The following is a 5,938-nucleotide window of genomic DNA, read 5'->3' on the forward strand; positions in this document are numbered from 1 at the left end:
AAGGAGAGGCCCGAGTTGGAAGCTCCTGCCAAACGTAACGTCAGGCAACCCTACATCCAGTTAAATGCTCGGCCATGTCAGCTACTGCCTCCCACGACTAATACTACTTATTCCTCTTCTTGTTTCTTCACTGTTTGGACAGGCATGAACAGGCACGGACAGGCATGGCGGAATGGCGACAATGTGGCCAACTGTAGCTCTCGCTATAAAAAAAAATATGTAAAATTTCTGAAGCACAGAGAAAAAATTAAACCGAATATGGAGCGAAAGCATTAGCTGCGGGTGACCTTCTTTTTCTTCTTCTTTTTCTTTTTCGTTTCCTTTTTCTTCTTTTCCTTTACTTTCTTCTTTTTCTTTACTTTCTTCTTTTCCTTTCTTTTTATTTCTCTTCTTTTTCTTTTCCTTCTTCTTCTCCAGCTCACATATAAAGCCCCGCTTTAACCAAGCCGTATGAACGTGCCATAGTGGCCTATAGGTGTAACGTGAATGCCAGGGTCCTGGTAGGCTGATTCTGACATAACCGTCCCATGTGAAACGAAAGACCCAAGTTGGCAGCTCTTACCAGGGAACCATGGTCACGTGATTTGCGCATGCACAGCTGTGGCTTTTTCTAACGACAGAGCACACGCGAGACTCGGAGTCGACTAGACTAGTGAAGCTTTTTGCCCAGATGTGCGCTCTGAGGATTGGTTGCACTGCTACGAGTGCTAGTAAGTATACTTGCATTCTACGCGAATGCGATTATTCTTTCCCGGTACGACTGTATACATGCTTGGTCCGGAACCTCTTCTTTTTGATAACAAGGACAGGATCATAGATAAGAAGTTTAGACCACCCTGGTATGATAGCATATGTGAATACTACAGTAAAAATTTGGCTTTTGTGTTCTATAGAAATTCGCTTGCAAAGCATTCTGGCCTGCTTATATCCGTAAAACAACGTGCTGATTATCGTTTTTATTGCGAAAGCAATGCTACTCCCATTTCCAACCATTCGCGTAACAACGGCGTAGTCCCGTGATAACCCTGGTCGTCCAAAATAACCACTGCTATTGCCGGAGGTGCACTGACAGGACCCCGGCTTAGCGACACTCTTTGTCCCCTCGTGAAAGCGCTGCCCTGCTAGCATCGGAAGCCATTGCACTCTCGACCGATCATACGCGCTTACGTAACATGCTGAATTCCCCTTTACACGCATATAGGAGGAAGATGAGGAGGAAAGGCAGGCAGGTTAACCGGTAAAGGAACTTGCTTGCTACCCTGCACTGGGGGAGAGGGGTAGGTGGGTATAAAAGTTGTGGGTGAGAGAGGGATGAGTGAAGACAGTACAGTCACTGCAAGGCACTGCACCGCTTTATGAAAAGTACAGGACTTTCGAAAGGCTATGATTTTTTATGTTACGTGATATGACTGTGACGTGATGTGATGTGACATGTCTACACGCATCTAAATTTATAGCTCGGGAGGGCGAGCAGCCTGTACCTGGCCGGCTTTTGCTTCATACAAGCTGAAGGCACGATCAGAACTTGTGCCTTCTGCATTGTTTTATTTTTTAAATCGTTGCTGGCGGCTGTTCTGACAATCTCTTGAAGTGAAGCCTCACAGGCACAGGCGGTACATTTCAAGGAATCATACACAAATACCGTGGATCGCCAGATACTGTGCAGGCCCAATAACATAACCATGTCAAGCGATAGTCCATTATCATCTTCAATTGCCCACAGCGGGTGAAAAGAAACCTTCTTACACGCCACGAATGACAGCGAACTATTAAAACACTTGATGATAGGAAGACCAAAAAACAATTGACCCGGACGTGATTCGAACACGCAACCTTCTGATCTGGAGTCAGACGCGCTACCGTTGCGCCACCGAGTCCGCTTGTGACGCGTGGACTTAATGCTTGGAATCAAGCCTGGTCAACCTGATCTAGTACTTCCAGAATTTACGATTTCATCTATTGTCCTGTCATAGCCTCTTTACTAGTTCCGTTCCAATACACTTAACAACCCTGTTGGCAATACTATAGTCTAATCCTGTCAATATAATTAAAGGACAGAGACGCAGCATTAATAAAAAAAAAAAAAAAAATTGACGCGCATTTTAGTATTTACAGTAATGTCCTGCCATCTGGTGGCTCTACACAATACAAGTTTAAAAGCATTTGGCCTGGTTTTGTAAAGGTGGCACTGTCTGTCGCACAACTAAACGACCACCGTGTATGAGCTTGTAACACTTTTCTGTCAGTTGCGATAGTTCTGAAAACGTAATAAGCTGCCATTTTTCTCCAAGATTTCAGCACTTCGTGGTCGCAGTTTCGTTTGCTTGCTTGTTTGTTTGTTTGTTTGGCTCTCTTTTCTCTTATCTTAGCAGCTTGGCGTGCGAGATGCAAGTAATACGAGTAAGTAGCAGCTACAATTCCCATGAGAACGCGTTCCCCTGTGTTAAAGACTAATTGAGGAAAACCATTGTAAATGTAGCTGTTAACAATGAATTAAATTTCCGACCGCAGATATTGCCATATCATCCACAGTTTACTTTGTAGCACCTCGCATTGCCTGTAACGCCTGCGGTCAAGGTCTCGGGTGTTGATTGACTGTGTCAGTAGTCGTGGGGATACGATGATCCAACGTTACGGGGTGTCGTCGATTAGGTATATTGGTATTGAACCCAGGCACGCGTGAATTGCTCAAAAGAATGCGTACGTACAAAAACAGGTACAAAATAATAATAAATATAATAAACGCTTATAACAATAGCTACGACAACGGTTCTCCGTTCCGTCGATAGCTCAGTTGGTAGAGCGGTGGACTGTAGAAGTATCTTACTATGGACATCCATAGGTCGCTGGTTCGAATCCGGCTCGACGGATGTTTTTTTTTTTTTTTTTGCTCGCGTAGAAAGCATGCGATGGGCCGATGCAAATTTTGTATGAGGAACCAGCTGCTGCTGCGCGTTCTAATCAGAAAGCCTTCGGAAGCGCGAATATTTGCATCCGCTTCTTAAAGCCTCCTTGGTTTCAAGTAAGAAATCGGCGATCGCGGGCCTTTGTCTCATTACTAATAAATAACCACTTACTACTATCTACTCCTTCTGGGACCCCTCACACCCGTTCTTTCTCCTTGATGCTTCAAGGACCTAGAAGTTGGCTTTTACACGTATACTGCTTCCGAAAACTGGACACGCCCAAGGAAACGTTTGCATTCTGCTTGCAGATGAATTTAATACGTGCTGTCCTCGAATAATAGCTTCTCAGCACATTCACTCTCAAAGAAACATTATTACATCTATATTATGGCCTATGTTTTTAGCTCATGTTTTTGTTAGGCAACATTTGAAAACTCCTCTGCTGGTTAGAGATTCTATTCTTTTGGGACGAACCTGAAGATACGTTACCCAGTTCCCATCAGAACAATCGGACTTGCAATCATGCCTCAAACAAAGAAAATCATACATTTCAGGCTAAAAAGCATTGATGACTGTTGGTTGGGCGACTAGCGTCATCTAGCGGCAAGCAAACGAAGTGATAGGATGTGTATCTTGTATCGGCGAAAAAGAGCGGGAGGATGAGAGAGATCGACGACAGCGTTCGTGACGAAAGGACGTAACGTCGGAAGCTCCATCATGCAGTCTTATTGTAATCCAGTTTAATCTTTGTTGCATTCAGTTTCCTTTGCAACATCGATCGTTTCCTCGTGAGCTGCAATAGCTAACATATGATAGCCGTTTCCAGCTGCAAATTGCACTTCCAGTCACTTCCAGTTGGAAATTTAACTGGAAAAATGCTTTTTCAGCTGTAGTTGGCCGGCATACCTGACAAAATTCTGCAGACTCTATTTTCATCTGGCTATGATATTTATTACTATTAATAAAAACATATCGTTGCAACATGTAACTTGTAATGTTTACTGCAATACCTAACAAATTTATTACATTACCTTCCTGTTTGATTGTGAACTTGAGAAAACTTGAAAGTTGTGTTGTGTAGAGGAAAAGTAAATGCAAGAGATAGTGCGGTTTTTACTGATTACGTTTCTTGTTTTAACGAAGCTTTAGTTACTATTAATTCATTTGTTTGGTCTGTTTTTCATGTCTTGCAACAAGGCAATGTGAAAATCGCTATAAGAATATTTTTCTTGATTGTGAATAAAATGTCCCGTAAAGTACCGGCATAAAATTGTGGTTATTCAGCAGTGGCTTACCAGTTTGTGTTCTTGCCGTTTTTTTTTTGTTTGTTTGGAATCTTATTGCTACTGCTAGATGTGCACTAGATGTGTACTGTGAAAGGCATAAGTGCCGTTCAAGTAGCGTTGTTGCTAATTAGAGCACTGCACCAAAGTGGAAAGGAAAAAAGAACTACGAAACAGGACGGGATGATCTATCATATGAAAAACGCAGCTTGGTTTTACATGTAGAAATAGTTACATTGTATTACTATCGCAATAGTCTTGTGCGCCAAATTAACTTTCCGCATAAATTGTCAAATCGTCCTAATCTGCGTCGTCTGCAAAGAACGAGATCAGCTATGCTGCCCTCTGCCGAGCTTTGTCGGAACGTGACGTTCGGTTGCTTAGATCTCGAGCTAATAGATGGCGCTTCCAAACGCAGATAGGAGCGCGCGTGAATCGAGGCATCCTACAGAAAGGCAATAAAGCGTTGTGCTAAAGATCCAAATTACAGAAAAGTAGGGAGGCGACAAAGAAAGGATAAGCAGCCTCACTTCGGTCGCTTGCCAACCCAAGAAAAACAGGATTGTTTTTGTTTTGTTTTTTCCCGAAGGTGGTGCGCCTGTTCCGCCTCTTCCACGATTTCATGCTGCGCACAGAAATCGCATATACCTTAGAAATCGTGGAAATAAGTTCACAAATCTTATTGATATCGCAGATTCACGCAAGAACCGACTGGCATAATTCCAGTAACCTTTCCAGTTATTGGAACCCAACAACGAGTCGGAAAGACTCGTTGTTGGGTTCCAATAACTGGCTTTGAAATCAGTTATCACTAATTGGCAAGGAATTACTGCATATGCAACTGGTGCTAGGTACAAAAGGAGCCAGTGATGTGCAAAATTCGAATGGTTGTGTTTGGAACCACCAGTGGTTCCTAAGTGATTCCAGAGAGACGGAGAGAATACCCTTCAAAGAACACACGAAAATATACGGAACAAAAGCAACAAGACAAGAAAAAAAAAAAGTATCGATAAAAAGCTTGTGTGTGCAATGTTTCGGCTTTGAAAGGTCTCTACAAGCGCATTAATCATGAAACCGTAAAAACGACATTGCAAGCTATCAGTTTCTTTATTTTTATATTTTATTATTATTTTTTTTTTCATTCCAGTTCTAGTAAGTACGGCTCGTGAAATGTATGACTAAGAAAACCGGTATGACAGAATGGGCCGAAAGAACCACAAAAAATGGGTACTAGCTACTCAACGCTTACTGAAAAGACCGAAACTTTTAAATGTGAAAAAAGATAATTACGAAGCGACAGTGAAATAGTTAATGACATTGAAAAGCAAATAGAAAAACGTCACAAGACCAGATGTATGGCAGGAAACCATTCGTGTAAGGAATCCCTGGGAAAATACAGAGTAAATTTTATGAGGAACGAGTTATTCTTTTTCTACTGTGGAAACGGAAGCCTCGCGAATGTCATCCGACCTCGAGCGTAAGTTGATTGGCTGCTTCGACAATTTGCATTTGGAGTCGTTACGCCGCCGGTAAATTGCTCGCCATACGCGCCCCTTCAATGAATTCCAGAGAAAAGACATAGTCAAATAAACGGCCATTTTACGCCTTCTGCTTTATCTAGTATAATACGACTACCCCTACCGGAATCTTGCTTACAACTTTTACCGCACGAAACTTGCATTTTAGAATGCCTCACCGCAAAACGCGGAGTCCACTTCCTCACCATATGCAGTCATAAGAGCTTTATAA

At 42.5% G+C, this 5,938-nt stretch overlaps 2 non-coding genes across 2 annotated transcripts; one reads left to right on the forward strand and one right to left on the reverse strand.

Moving 5' to 3' along the window:
- Nucleotides 1-1,805: 1,805 nt before the first annotated feature.
- Nucleotides 1,806-1,877, reverse strand: TRNAW-CCA (transfer RNA tryptophan (anticodon CCA)). Its single transcript has one exon. It is a non-coding gene; the product is annotated as a tRNA-Trp (tRNA).
- Nucleotides 1,878-2,779: 902 nt separating this feature from the next.
- TRNAY-GUA (transfer RNA tyrosine (anticodon GUA)) lies at nucleotides 2,780-2,870 on the forward strand. Its single transcript is given in 2 exon segments — nucleotides 2,780-2,816; nucleotides 2,835-2,870. It is a non-coding gene; the product is annotated as a tRNA-Tyr (tRNA).
- The last annotated feature ends 3,068 nt before the right edge of the window (nucleotides 2,871-5,938 follow it).

Source organism: Amblyomma maculatum, chromosome 1, assembly GCF_055883805.1.
Source record: "Amblyomma maculatum isolate TAMU_Amacu chromosome 1, ASM5588380v1, whole genome shotgun sequence".
Classification (NCBI taxonomy): domain Eukaryota; kingdom Metazoa; phylum Arthropoda; class Arachnida; order Ixodida; family Ixodidae; genus Amblyomma; species Amblyomma maculatum.